This window comes from Canis lupus, chromosome 1 (genome assembly GCF_048164855.1).
Source record: "Canis lupus baileyi chromosome 1, mCanLup2.hap1, whole genome shotgun sequence".
Taxonomy (NCBI): Eukaryota; Metazoa; Chordata; class Mammalia; order Carnivora; family Canidae; genus Canis; species Canis lupus.
In genome coordinates, this window is record NC_132838.1 from 17,218,839 (window position 1) to 17,234,943 (window position 16,105).

Here is a 16,105-nt window from a genome sequence, read left to right on the forward strand (position 1 = left end):
GATCTTTCCATAACTAGATACTTCTGGCCATTCAGGTCTCAGAACAAATGCTATTTTCTTGGAAAGGCCCTCGCTGACTGTCTAAAATGCCCCATCCTGCAAGGCGCCTGGGTGGCTCAGTCGGTTAAGCATCTGCCTTCAGCTCAGATCATGATCCCGGGTCCTGGGATGGAGCCCTGCATCCTCGGGCTCCCTACTCAGCGGGGAGCCTGCTTCTCCCTCTCCTACCTGCTTGTGCTCTCTGTTGCTATCTTGGTCTCTCTCAGATAAATAAATAAAATCTTTCTTTAAAAATGCCCATCCCTACGCTCCATGTGACTGTCTTCCATGAGCTCTATTTTATTTAGTCTTCTGACTTATTTATTGTCCGATTCCCCTTTTGCACTCAAACTTTGTATGAGCTCAGACCTTATATGCAGTTTTCTCCGCTGTCCCCAGTGCCTAGACCTATGAGGTGAGGCACATAGCAGACACTCAACACATATTTGCTGAACGAATGCAAGGCCATTAAGGGGCGTGTCAAGAAGGACCTTCCACTTTAAAACAATTTTATGGACTAGGTTTTCACTTTTCCACACACAGATGAGAAAAAAGGCCGAAGATGACATGTGCCTGAATTCACAGTGCTAATAAGTAAGCTTGTTGCCACTGTAACCCAAAACTTTGTACTCTACACCTAATTTATTACGGTTATTGGTTGAGAAGAAAGATTGGCAAGAAGCAGAAGAGATCACGGATGCTGGGCATTTAAAATCTGCCTCTTTTTTCTTTTTTTTCCCCCATAAAAGTGTTTCTCTTTAACAATAAACCTCCAGATTTAAAAGCTGTGATGCTCAGAGAGGTGGTAATGACCACCCTGAAGAGCTGGTGCAGTCGGAAACCTGCTCTACTTCCCTTCTTCTCCTTCTCCTCCTCCTCCTCCTCCTCCTCCTCCTCCTCCTCCTCCTCCTTCTCTTTCTCCTCCTCCTTCTCCTCCTTCTCCTCCTCCTTCTTCTCCTTCCCCAGCCTTTGCTTCTGCTCTTCCTGGCAGAGGCTGCTGCCCCCGGACCTGCTAGGCTCATGTGTTCTCACAGCCCACTCTCAGATGAGCTGCTCCTGTCCCTATATCACCCATATTTCAAGCCCCAGTGCGGAATCACCCCACATCCACTGGTATGTTCTCAAACTTCAAATTTCTGTGGTTCAAAAGTGATGCTTTTGGAGCGTCTGCTCATTCTCCTGATTTGAAGTGTCCACAGCCAAGGCCATCCTGGCCAACCCCGCCAACCCCCTCCAGATGTTGGGGCAAAAGACCCGGGACTCCCCTTGGTCCCTCCCTCTTCGGCACCTTTGCAGCCGGTCTGTATGGACTCCTCCTGAGTACTTGTTGGCTCGCTCTGCACCATTTTCTCCTCTGGCCTGCACCCCTGCAGAGGCTCCCCTGCACCCCCCACATCTGCCCCTCTTCCCTGTATTCTTCACAGGGCAGCCAACATGACTTCCCCTAAAGCTGATTTTCCCCTGTCCCTTCTTCAAACCTCTATCCATTGTCCACGCTCCTTCTAGACTGGGTCAGATTTTTTTTTTAAGATTTTATTTATTTATTCATGAGAGACACAGAGAGGGAGAGAGAGGCAGAGAGTGGGCTGTGAGAACACATGAGCCTGGCAGGTCTGGGGGCGACAGCCTCATCCAGGAGGAGCAGAAGCAAGGGCTGGGGAAGGAGAAAGAGGAGGAGGAAGAGGAGGAGGAGGAGGAGGAGGAGGCAGAGGGAGAAGCAGGCTCCATGCAGGGAGTCCAATACGGGACTCGATCCCAGGACCCCGGGATCATGCCCTGAGCCAAAGGCAGACACTCAACCACTGAGCCACTCAGGCACACCACAGATATTTATTTAAAAAAAAATAAGAAGATCTCTTCTTTGCTTAAAAGCTTTTGAGGATCTCCGATGGCCCCTGGAGTCAAATCAAATTTGAAAAAGCCACCTATCAGAGCTGAAGGGAAAAAGTCAAGTGAGAGTTTGTTCTTGTTCCTTCTTATTCCCAGATAGCACAGGGGAGGGGGCAATACCCGGGAGAAACCCCCCACCCCCAGCTATCCATGTGGGGGACAGGACAGGTGGAGAATGCAGGAGAGAGAGAGGTGGCCAGAGTGAAACCAGCACTCTCACGTTCCTAGCAGGAGAAACAAAGTGAGAAAGAACCATGAGAAATCATAAAAGCCATCAGCTCAGATACCACATGAATATTCTTTTTTTTTTTTTTTTTAATTTATTTATGATAGTCACAGAGAGAGAGAGAGGCAGAGACACAGGCAGAGGGAGAAGCAGGCTCCATGCACCGGGAGCCCGACGTGGGATTCGATCCCGGGTCTCCAGGATCGCGCCCTGGGCCAAAGGCAGGCGCCAAACCGCTGCGCCACCCAGGGATCCCCACATGAATATTCTTAAATAATGTTCTTATATATAGTCCAGCAATAATCACTTAAAAATATAATGTTTAAAAATACCACCCATTACAGGGCGCCTGACTGGCTCAGCCGGTAAAGCATGCCACGCTTGATCTCTGGGTCGTGAGTTCAAGTCCCACTCTGGGCATAGAGATTACTTTAGAAAAATACCACCCATTTATAACCACAAAAAAAAAAATGATAAATATGCTCTCTCAAGGCATATGCAAAATCTAAATGAAGAATCCTAAAAAACAAAATGGAAGAACCATTCCCAGATGAGAAGACCCTGCTCAATTACTCTGTGAATGCAGTACAATTCCAGTTAAAACCCCATGGAGACTTCCTCAGGAATATAGCAAATTGAGAACCAGCCCTTCCATTTGTTAAAATATTATAGAGCAAACCTAAAGACAAAACAATAAAGACAAATGGTTGAGCAGAGGGAAGAGTTAAAGCTACAGACCTCAAAACATGGGAGCCTGGGGCTCCTGGGTGGCTCAGTGGTTGAAGGTCTGCCTTCGGCTCAGGTGGGCTCAGGTCGTTGATCCTGGGTCCTGGGATCCTAGGGCTCCCCGCGGGGAGCCTGCTTCTCCCTCTGCCTGTCTTTGCCTCTCTGTGTGTGTCTCTCACGAACAAATAGATAAAAATCTTTTTTAAAAAAATATGAGCCTGAAGTCCGTGGCAAAGGGTGGAATTTCATTTCAGGGGAAACGAGATAGATTATTCCATCAAAGGTTCTAAGATGATTTACTCTACATCCAGCAGACATATTAATGTCTGGTCCCTCTGGTCCCTATCTCATTATTTGCATCAAAACAAACTGCAGAGAGCTTAATGTAAATACTGAACACACACACACACACACACAAAATCCTTAAAGAAATCATGAGTGAATGTTTTCACAATCTCAGAACTGGATTGGCTCCTGAAAACCCAATCCCAAGAACTTCCTGGGAGTATAAAACTGTGGGCCTGTAAAATAACACTAGAGACAAAGGAGACAACAGAACACCTGGAGGACAGAGGCTGAGTCTGGTCCTGCCCCCCGCCGCCGGGGGCTGGAGCACAGCCTGCCCAGACAGCGGCCACATGGCCAAGATCGAGGTGGGGACAGAAGCACCAGGCCTGAAGGGGCAAAGTGGGCTCCTGGGGTGGCCAGCACTTGGCTTCATCAAGCCTGTCTCTCTGTAGCGTGTGGAGGGACAGATCTGGTTCTGGCACCTGTGTCCCTCTCTGTCTCTGTCTCTCAGCTATGCCGAAAGACCCTAGGAAGGCCCAGAGACAAGCGTAGAGAGGGTTTTAGGTGGCCCCTGGCAGCCAGGTATTGGCCCTTTCAAGCCCACCTTTGCAGAAACTTGAGCCATAATTATTCCAGTCTCTCCAGGCTAGAACTGTGAAACTACAATCAGTGGCCGACCTCTCACCTCCTGGTGATGCCCTGTATTCAAGGTGTCACGGATCCTAGCTCCTCTTTCCTTAAGTGACCCTCGGGCTTAATGTTCCTTCTCAAATCCCTCTGTCTGCAGAGCGCGTTATTTCACTGACATTATTGCAAAAGTCTTCCACTTGGACAGTTGTCCTTCTTGGCCAGTGGAACCCCCTTAGCCGTCAACCAGTCTATGAAACTCCATTTCTTTCACGTTCCTTCCCCTGGAGGAGAATTCATAGCTTTCTCCCCACTGTCCACGCGAAGAGGTCTACACTTGACTTTCTCTGGCTCGTTGCCATAATGCATCACGGATGGTTTTATGGGTCCCCTAAAATAAAGCTGCATACTGCTTGAGGGAGTCCCCTTTCTCCCTCATTGCTGCCTTTCCTCCAAACTATTTTAGCTGCTTTTGTTACCCACAGCCAATCTTCCTTCATCCTCATCTTCATCGAGACCCCCAGAGGATTTTTAAATCTGTCAAACTTGGGTGGTGGTTGAAATGCTAACATGATCAGCTTTGCAGATGATCTTTGACCTACTATGGCTCAGCTTATGATTTTTCAACCTGGCGATGGTGCAAGAGCGATCCACAGTCAGTAGAAACCTACTGGAAGTTGGACTGTGGATCTCGGCCTGGGCCAGCGAAGTGCAGCGGGGCCTCCTCCCGTGACGCTGGACAGGAGCAGTGACCCGGCTCCCAGGGGGCCAGCGAGCGACCCAGCTGCTGCCCCCCTCTGTGCCCAGCAGTGCTCCGTTGGCCCCACAGTGGGGTTGTCAGCACGTGACACGAGGCCGTCCACACCTGACCCTCAAACAGGCTTCGTGTGCGAGGACTTTGCCCACTTGCAGGCTCGTGTCGGTGTTCGGAGCCCAGGTGAGGGAGGCCTGGCTGAGCTCTGATGGTCTGGGGGTTAGGGTAGTAAATGCATTTTCGACTTCTGATATTTTAACTCCTGATAGGTTTATCTGTATTTTCTCTGACAATAATAAGTACCTGAAATAAGGATCCAACTCCCAAAGAATTACAATGATTAGATAAAAGTGAAGTCAGTGGGAGAATTTTTTTTTAAGATTTTATTTATTGATTTGACAGAGAGAGAGAGCGCACAAGCAAAGGGAGCAGCAGACAGAGGGAGAAGGAGAAGCAGGTTCCCAACGCAGGGCTGGACCCCAGGACCCTGAGATCAGGACCTGAAATGAAAGGCAGACACTTAACTGACTGAGCCACCCAGCCGCCCCTCAGTGGGGGAATTTTTAATCAAGTTCTCTTACACTTTTTTTTTTTAATTGTATTTGTATTCTTGATATGTGTCCTTAAGTGAGTTGCTTTGTTTCTCTGAGCCAAGGAAAGTCATAGTTTGGAAAGGGAGACTAATAATGATACCTCCTATACAGGGCTTATTTATTTTATTTTATTTTATTTTATTTTATTTTATTTTATTTTATTTTATTTTATTTTATTTTATTTTATTTTATTTTATTTTTTTGAGAATGAAAAGGAACAATACAGGCAAGTCAGCTAGCACCTGTGGGTGTCACATGGGGAAGGTTCCTTCTCCTTCTACCTCCCCCCACTACCCTTCCCAGAATGAGGAGGGCAGGGCAAGAAAGTGCCAGCCACCTGCGCCCTCCCTTCCCCCCAGGAAAGCCCCCAGAGCACAATTCTCCATGGGTGCCTCCCTCATCCCCAACACACAGGCAAGCCCTGTTTGGGAAAATTCAAAGCATAAGCGTGACAGGCCAAATTCTAACTAGAACTCCTGGATTATAAACAGGACCGCTTTGTTGAGTTTGTTCAAGAAAGGAAAGAAGTGACAGGCAGAGAAAGGAAACTAAAAGAAAAAGAGGAAATGAATCACTTTCTCAGTCTTAGAGTCTCGAGATTCTGCCGGCTGGACACTGGGGTGGATTAGCCAGTGCATCCGCAGGTGACTTGTGGTTTCCTTAGGTTGGTTGGCTTGTTTTTGAGCTGGCTCTAAATATGCTAGGAAATATGCAAGACAAAATATCCAAACTTATCTTCTTAAATACGATTCTGGCAGGAAAAGAGTGTGGGGTTTGCACCCACTGTTGTGAGTACACAGTGGGAGTCTCCTCCCCCTCCCTGTTGCTGGGAGAAGCCCCGAAGGGGGCGAAAAGGGAGCCAGAACCAGGAGTGGAGTCTCAGCAAGCTGGGACATCCAGAAGAAGCCCCAGATGCAGGATGCAGGATTGTGTCAGTTTGCACATCCCTGCTGTCAGATATTAACTTTGATCCTTAATGTGGGAACAATGCCAAGTTTTTGAGTCAGAAATCCTGGATTTACTCCCAGCTCTGCCACTTAAAACCTAATATCTTTGTAGGCAAAGGACTGACAGGACTGACTTCCATGGAGTCCAGGCTGTTTTTTTTTAAATTAGTAAACAATTTTAAAATTGTTTTTTAACTGGTAGTCGTGACCCTGTGCTGCCTCATAAGTTTTTGTAGAAGATTCAATAAGTAAGATAGTAGAGTTAAAAATATGGAATAAATTGGGGGAGCCTGGCTGGCTTAGTCAGTTGAGTGTTCAACTCTTGATCTTGAGATTATAAATTTGAGCCTCACTCTACAGTGGGGTGCAGAGATTACTTAAAAGTAAAATCTTTGGAAAAAAATATATGGTATAAACTGTAGAGTGATGTACATATGTGATTTATTAGGGCAGCAGTTTGGTCCATTAGGATGTAGTGATAAAACTGTAATGGTAACATTGATTATCCATGGCATTTTCAAAAAGAAAAAAAAAGGAAAAAAAAAAGTGACTGCGTAAGAAACTAGTAACTGTGCTTCTGAGAGGAAGAAGGAGTGGTTGGCAGGCAGGGGAAGGAGAGACAGCTAGTTTTCATTGTATACTCTTTTGTAACTTTTGGATATTTAAAAACATGTTCATAATGATTGCTCAAAAAATATGCAAATAAGGTTCAAATGGATGTGGACCAATTTTCACCCTAGGTATACACCAAATAGAAATGTATGTATTGGGGGCGCTTGGGTGGCTCAGTCAGTTAACTGTCTGACTCTTGATTTTGGCTCAGGTCATGATCTCAGGGTCATGGGATCGTGCTCCAGGTTGCCTCCACGCGGGGTGTGGAGCCTGCTTAAGATTCTCACTCTTGGTGGCGCCTGGGTGGCTCAGTCAGCTGGGCATCTGACTTCAGCTCAGGTCATGATCTCAGGGGCCTGGAAATGAGCCCTGTGTCAGGCTCCCCGCTCAGCAGGGAGTCTGCATCTCCCTCCCTCTCTGCCCTTCTGCCTGCTTATTCTTTTTCTCTAATATATAAATAAAATCTTGGGATGCCTGCGTGGCTCATTGGTTGAACAGCTGCCCTCGACTCAGGGCATGATCCTGGAGTCCCGGGATCGAGTCCCACATCGGGCTCCCTGCATGGAGCCTGCTTCTCCCTCTGGCTGTGCCTCTACCTCTCTCTGTGTCACTCATGAATAAATAAATAAAATCTTTAAAAATAAATAAATAAATAAATATAAATAAATAAATAAATAAAATCTTAAAAAAAATTATCCCTCCCTCTGTCCCACATCAGGCTCCTTGCTCATGTGGGAGCCTGCTTCTCCTTCTCCCATTGCTGCTCCTCCTGTTTGTGCTCTTGAGCTCTCTCTCTGTCAAACAAATAAATAAATAAAATCTAAAAATAAGAAAGAAATTAAAATACAGAGCAAAATGTGATATTCAAATCAGAGTCCGATGAATTGGTATCTTTCTCAGGCTTACCAAGTAATAGAACAATGAAATAAAGATATGATCAATGATTGGGACACCTGTCAGGACCTTGACATGAAGTCATACAGGTAACAATGTTAAAATATCAGAATTAAGAAAGTCAATGTGAGAGAGGCACCAGATGACTCAGCCAGTTAGGCGTTGACTCCTGGTTTTGGCTCAGGTCATGATTTCGGGTCCGGGGACCCAGCCGCACTTCAGGCTCCCTGCTCAGCATGGAGTTGGAGATTCTTTTCCCTCTCTCTCCCTTCCCCTTCTCCTTCTCACACACACTTTCTCTCTCTCAAATAAATAAATAAATAAATAAAGTCTTTTAAAAAAAAGTCAGTGGGAGAGTAAAAGATTATTTTATATTCCTCAGAAATGGCAAATGATCAGCAACGCGTAGGGAACTCCAAAGTAGAAGTCAAGTGAAATGTGGAATCCGTGAATTCTAATCTCAGCGGCCAGTAGGGTGAGGACAATGTGTCTAGCCACTGTGTCTAAATGACCTCAAAAATCCCAGGGTTAACGTGTGTGTTGGGCACAAGGCTGGTAGGTGTACAGTCATGGTTTGAACTCGGATTTTTGAAATCTAACATCCAAGCATCTTGTCCATCTCCCAGTTCCTACATCACAGGAAACTGTCTTTCCTCAACCTGTTTGCACTTGCTGGTCCTTGCCCTACCCTCTGCCAAGACTCTGCTGAGGCTGACTCTCCTGTCCTCTGGATCCCAGCTTGAAATGCCACTGGGATGAAATAAATACCTTCTCTGCACCTGATCTGAAAGAGTTCTCCCTCTTGATCCCTCTTGATCTCCATTCCTCGCCTGCTCTCCTCATAACAAATCCAGAAATGTAGCTGCTTTATTTCTTGAGTGGTGCTACCAGCATGGTGTTCTTTATCAGTCTCCCAAACTAGACCATAAGCTCCATGGGCTGAAGGCCACGTCCACTGTGTCTCCAGCTCCCCTTCCTGCACCCGACACTCCCCCTCCTGCACTGAGATGCTCAACAGATGAGCCAAAAAGACAGATTTTATTTATTTTAAATAAAAATCTATATTAACTTGTGCCAGGAAGATGTGAACTATCTGATGACAGGGATGTGAGTTTGCATTAAGCGGTCTTCATTGAGATTTCACATTCAGTTATCTTCATTATCAGTTCTTCAGTTAATTGCACAAGTATGATAAGTTATTTTATGTCTGACATGGGAATTTAAATGTAAAATAAATACAAAATACATTTGTGGTTTAATGAACACTCAATGAAGCTTTTTTTTTTTTTTTCCTGAGGTATTCCTTTCAGTCTGGTTTTATCCCAGATCTTTCTTTTTACTTCCCATATGAAAAGTCTATTAAACCACACAATGGATCTGGAACCGATGACCTTGAGTCTTAACTACATTAGACGTATTTTTTTATCTCATCATACAACACCAGTCAAAAGCTCCACCCATGCCTCTCAACACATTGGACCAGGCACCTTTGAGGAAAGCCTTGGCTCCTTCATCTTTTGTAATCTTCCTCCAGCAGTACATAATATCAGCCCCTTTCTGGCCAGACTGCATCCTCATCAGAGATGAGTAGTGGCTGTACCCTGACCCTGCCCTTCACCGTCTGTGCTCGTGAACAAGAAGCACCTTTGCTGTGACCCAGCCCTCAAGTGTACAATAAAGCTTTGATTCTTTGCTCTCTAAATTTTCTCTGTTCTAATCCCCAACTCGAAATTAGACTAATTCACAGCAGCATGTGGGTGGCTTGACAGCTTGTTACTATTTCCGGGTAGGGTTGCATTTTGCAAAGATAAAGTTCCACGTAGGTCTCTATTTTTCGGCTCTCGGGCAGCATGAGAGGTGAAGACCGTACAACTGATTGGAGGAGATCATTTTCTGCGTGGAGGGCAGCTGAACCTCAAAGTCCGCTCTCTGTCAGCTGCCCTCACAGTTCCTGCTTTTCTGGGTTTCCTCTTCTTCCCTTCTCCTTCCTCATTTCGACTCAGACTTCAAAAGCACTGGGATTTTAAAGATCATTCCCGCCCTTCCCTGTTCCAGGAAGGCAGCCGCGCCCTGAAGGCCTGTGCTGCCAGTGACATCTGGTCTCCAGGGACTTCAGGATTGTGACTCTCTGTTCCCAAGTGTGCCCTTCCATGAGGCGGCCAGGCGTGGTGGTTTTGCATGTGGGATTCTCACCAACGCTTGCCAAGCCTTCAGTTAACTTATTGAAACTGAAAGAACCCTACTGGGAAAATTTGTGCCTGGGCCAGCAGGGGCAAAGGTTGGCTCGGAAGAGCAGAGAGGAAGCCCTGGGTAGTAAGAATAATATTGCTTACAGGGACAAAAAGTAGAACTTGCCCAGGGTGGCCCTGTCCACAGTCTCTTCTTGGGCTGTTTTGAGCTAGATGTTATAAAATCTGTAACAGTGGGGTCTCGCTTCCCATCACCATCCTTTGACACGCACACACATGCATGCACACACACACACACACACACACACACACGCACACACATATGCTCTCTCTAATCTGAGTCCTCCAGAGCTCTGGCCAGGGGCTCAGTGATCTGCTCAGCTGATCGTAGCCCCTGATGAAAGTGAGGGTACATTTTGTCTCTTCAGAGGGGCCCCACCCTTGTTTTTTCCTTTGGCTATCATTTTCCTCCGGGCAGCTGGGCTTCTAGGTGGCCTTCTTTGATGCCTGGGTCATAACTAACCCCGAAGGATGTTGCTGTCAGGCCTTGCTGGGCACCTGCATCCACCCTCACCAGTACCAGAAGTGACAAGTGAATGGCTTTGTCATATTGTTTCTTCAGCCTAGGCTTGCTTTCATCTCAGCCTCAAAACTCAGCTTCTCCGCCCTAAAGGTTTATGACCAGAGGAGTGGATTTAAATAAATAGCCAACTCCCACCTCCAGCACTAGAACTGCTTTTTTTTCCCCCCCACAGGTCTTGAGTTTTAAGGGAGCTGGGCAATTTCCAGGGGAATTGCACGGAACGATAGAGATGCAAGAAAAGGGGAGGAGATTCAGATATAAGAGACCCATCGGTGTCAGTGTGACTTTTGAAAAAAAACGCAACCCTCCCCCAATGTTTTCTAAGAAACGAAAATGCCACGTACACAACGGACTTATCTTTCTTGGCAGAGCCTGGCTTCTAAGTTTTTGCCTCCTGAGCAAAACTAAACACTCTAGTCCTACACAGATCTAACTCACCGCTACCATCCTGGCTGCCCGCGATGAGATGAAGGGACCCAAAACTTGTGCAGCTCCTGAGAGCTAGAAATGCAAAATCTCCGGCCCCACCTCAGACCTACAGAGTCAGAATCTGCATTTTAGCCTTTCCAGGTGATTCCTACACCGCTGAGAACTTGAGAAGCATTGTCTGGCCTCACTCACTGGTAACTTCTTTTTAAACTAGCACCATGCAACCCAGGAGACTCTCTGTGGTGTGTGTGTGTGCCCATAACAGGAGAGGACAGGGCATTTATTAACCAGCTGGAAACAAGAAAAGGCATTATAGTTTCCGTGCATTTAGCAGTTTAAAAAACCCTCCAAACCTCTGACAGCAGTCGGCATCTGTAAACATTCTGTTTCTCATCCTTTTTTTGTGTGAGTGGTTTGTAAAAAGATTTTGGTTTGGTTTATTCTTGTCATTTTTTTGTGGAAGACTCTGAGCAGGGAGCATGACTTAATTCCCAACCTAACCAAAGCCACAAATGGTGGAAACTGAAGTTTGATGGATTTGAAATGCTTTAAGAGCTTTTGTGAAATAAGTAAATAAGTCAATGAGATGTTTAACATGAGTTACCTCTGCGAGGGAGCAGTGGTGATTAATTGGACCTGGGGTGGGGGAAGGGGTGGTGGGAGGGCGGCCCCGAGCTGGCTCCTTGTTAACTGTGGGCATCAGTGATCCTTTAAGATGACCACCATCGGGGCACCTGGGTGGCTCAGTGGGTGGGCATATGCCTTCGGCTCAGGTCATGATCCCAGGGTCCTGGGATCGAGTTCCGCATCAGGCTCCCCACAGGGAACCTGCTTCTCCCTCTGCCTATGTCATTGCCTCTCTCTGTGTGTCTCTCATGAATAAATAAATAAAATCTAAAAAGAATATACAATGACTACCATTGGGTTGTCATGTGGTGGGGGTTTGAGTGGTGCCCCTTTAACTAGATCTTGAACAAGTTAACATGCATTGTTTAGATGACTTTTGTATTTGAGGAGGTGGGCGGAGTTAGGGAAAAGAGTTTTGGAGAGCAGGAGTCCTGTGGGGAGGATGTGGCCTTGTAACTCTCATTTAAATTTAGGCCTAAATTTCTTAAACACTAACTACACAGAATAACGCACAAGTCAAAAATCAATACATATTTTTTTAAAGTAATCTCTACACCCAACGTGGAGTTTGAACTCATAACCCCAAGATCAAGAGTCGCATGCTCTACCAATTGAGCCAGCCGGGCACTCCTTTTTTTTCTTTTTTTAAATGTAAGTAATCCCTATGCCAAATATGGGGCTCAAACTCATGACCCCAAGATTAAGAGTTGCACACTCCACCAACTGAGCCAGCCAGGTGTCCCAGAACACATCATATTTTCTTAGACATTAATGGACATAGAATACTAAACATACGTAATCTCCTCTTCAAATGTTAATCCTAAAAATTTGATTCTCTGAGACACTTCTTTTTTTTTTTAAGATTTTATTTATTAATTCATGAGAGACATAGAGAGAGAGAGAGAGAGAGAGGCAGAGACACAGGCAGGGGGAGAAGCAGGCTCCATGCAGGAAGCCCGATGTGGGACTTGATCCCAGGACCCCAGGATCACGCTCCTGGGCCAAAGGCAGGCGCTAAACCACTGAGCCACCCAGGGATCCCCAAGACACTTCTATACCTAATTCAAATTCTTCTACGGGTTGAAAGATATTACTTTAAAAGGAAACTATCTTTTCAAAATAAACAAATGTGGGAGTGATCTTCCCGTCAATAATCACTGGATTCTCATCAGCCACTCTGATGAAACGTCCTGAGCCCTATTTACAGTCTAGAACTTGGACTTCGTCACTTGCAGGTCCATCGGCCATGGTGACCCGAAGTCATACTCCTGCCCATGGGCTCCTGCAATTCCCGTCCTGTTGTCTCTTAATTGATTTTGTATTTCTTTCCATCTTAAAATACATAAATATGCCTTCCTCCTCACCTGGACTCTCTTCATAAACTTCCAATCTGAAGACCACAGCCTCTGCACCCCCAGCATTATTGAGATAGAATCACCACATACCATTGTGTAAGTTTCGGGTATACGAGGTGCCAACTTGATTCATTTCTGTATTGTAAAATGATCATCACCATAGCATTAGGTACCATTTCTAGTACCTCACATAATTACCTTTCCCTTTTGTGGTAAGATCATTTCAGATATATTCTCTTAGCAACTTTCAAGTATATAAAACAGTATCGTTAACCGTAATTACCATGCTATACATTACATGCCCCAAATATATTTATCTTAGAACTGAAAGGACCATATAACTCTTAATGATAAGAAGTCTTTTATTAGATTCTGGACAGAAGCCACGGCTTTGCATGACGATTTGGTCACAATGTCCAAGATCATTCTACTATTTCACTGATACACTCCAACACACACACACACACACACACACACACACACACACACACACACACCAGCTAGGGTAAGTGGAAATAGTTATGAAAGGCAAGGATTTCTAATTTCTGAGTTAAGAAATACCTTGTAAACGAGAAGAGGAAATATACATATTGCTCTGGTTTCCTGAGAGTCTAAAAATAATTTTAAACATCAATGCATTTCTAATCAAACAATATACAAAATAACATAGCAAAAAATAATAGAAAGAGACAAAATAAAGAAGAAAATGACATCTGGAAAGACTAGGAACGTTTTGTAATCAAGTGGTTGTTTACTTGGGTAAGATCTCCTAAGTGAAAAGGGGAAATGTTCTATTTTTAGTTCCTTGGATGTCCATCTATGTAAAACAGGAAGAGAATAAAGCCTCCTCCTCTGCCCTGCTCCCAGCAGCAAAAAAAATGTGATTTGACCTTAGAACAAGTTAGTAAAATAAATGTGCTCTCTTTGTGATTTCTTTGATTATACACTTTTTTTTTAAACACAATGTCATAACCTGTATGTATGTTAAATATTTCTGATGGAGCTCAATGAAGGACACTCTACTATCTGAAAAGGACTTAGGGGACAGAAGCCCAAAATTCTGACCAACTAGAACTGAAAAATGATGGCTTGCATAAGACACTCCGGGAGATGTCCCCACTCACCCCTGCCCGCCATAAATTATTGCCTTGTCATGAGAAGATTATTTGCGGCTGTGGTTTTTGATGTCACTTGCCAGTGAGAGGGATATCTTTGTGAGATACTTTTAGCCAAGGGGTTGTTTTTGTTTTGAAGTCACAAGTTTTCAGTTTTATAACATTATTCAGCAACTATATCTCCTGTTTTTGTTTTTTTGTACCCATAAGCTCCTAGAGATCTAAGATAATAAAAATGGGTTAGATAATGTAACTGGGTATAAATCTCACAGTATCTTATTCAATTGTCCCTGCCACAGTGTAAAAGAAGTTTTGTTTCCATTTTTCAAGATATGAAAACTGCCCTTCACTACATAGTTAGTGACATTGGGAAGAGCTGGGATTCAAACACAAGATTTTGGTTTTGCAATGCAGGTGATTTCCTGATGCTGAGGATCTCTGCACTGGTCCATACCACCATTGGAGCCTATTTTCATGGATTTCTCTTGGGCGAGTCTTAAAGAGAGATCTACATCTGAACTTGAATATCAACAATGAAGTCTGACACATGGTTGGTATGTTCTGGGAGGATGGGAAAGGTTCAAGCTCTTGATGGCGGATTGCCTCAGTATTTTATGAATCCCACCAAGGAAGGTTATGTCAAGGCGATTTGAAAACATACCAAAATTATATAATTTCTCCTTTGATTGATCAAACGGCCAAATCTTTGTAAAGTCATTTTGTAAACAACCTCATATAAGTGACAGTATGTATTGTAGTCATATTTTAGGTATTTAGCTGTTTTGCTGTTTATTCAGTCTTCGATTGGAGCTATTCTGGAAAACTGTCATTCCAGCTGGACTTTGCAATAAATAGTTGTAACACTTTCTAGTGGAACCATATCCATCTAGAGTTTTGTCCTAAAAGGATTTATTTGAATAGCCTCTAAAGTAGAAAGTGTTCAGGGTGCCTGGCTGGCAAAGTCGGTAGAGTATATATGGTTTTTGATCTTGGGGTTGTGAGTTCAAGCCCCATGTTGTGTGAAGAGATTACTTAAAAAATAAAATATTTTTTAAAAATGTAGGAAACATTCTTGTGGCTTCCTCTGCTTTCCTAGTTTGGAAATTTTCCAGTTTTTTTTTTTTTTCTCATTGTTTTCCAGGATTCTTTGTAGAAAATGGATAAGATAGTCTTGGAGCAAAATCTGGACTTTCATTCTAAAAGACTGAAGGTTCCATAATACATAGACATACTCTTATTTAGAGAGTGAGAGGGAGAAAGAGAATCTTAAGCAGGCTCCATGCCCAGTGCAGAGCCTGACATGGGGCTAGATCTCACAATTCTGAGATCATGACCTGAGCAGAAGTCAACAGTCAGACGTTTAACTGACTGAGCCACCCAGGTACCCCTAGAGATGCTCATTTCTACATGTTTGTGTAAGCATAAGGATAAGGCCTGGTTGTTCTTAGATCAACATCAGAGATAGTCATTTCCTGCCCTGCCCAGATACAAAGAAGAAACTTGGAAATTTGTCATTATTTATTTTTTAAAGTTAGTTTTCATTGTAAAAGCCCAATGTCCAACACTTAATATTAGGATAGATCTCTAAGCTGGACATAACTTTTTTAAAAAGTAAGTTCTATGCCCAATGTGGAGCTTGAACTCAGAACCCCAAGATGAAGAGTCTCATGCTCTACCAACTGAGCCAGCCAGGCATCCCAGGACATAACTTACCTAAGGGAATCTCTGAAATTGTACTTCAATAGCATCAGAAGCATTGAAAGAAATTGCAAGAAGCAGCATAATTAATTATTCAAAGGCAAATTATTAACAATCCTAGGTTTTTAAAAACAGCCTAACACTAAAAAGAAGTCCACAAAAAAAAAAAAAAAAAAAAAAAAGAAGTCCACAAAAATCTTTCAAGACAAGTAAGCCTTCTGGGGCTCCTGGTTGGCTCAGTCGGTGAAGTGTACAACTCACGATCTCAGGGGTTGTGGGTTTGAGGCCCACATTGGGAGCAGAGATTACTTTAAAAAATAATAAACTCTTCATTACAAAAAAGAAAAAAGCCTTTCTATCCTCTATAAATTTCAGTTGTAGTTGGTAAATGTATACAATTCATTAAGTTCTCAGAAGAAACCAGAAAATAGTGAGGGATTATACTTAAAAACACCAAGTTTTAAGATTTTACTTATCTTTTTTAAGTAAGTTCTATGTCCAAGATGAAGCTTA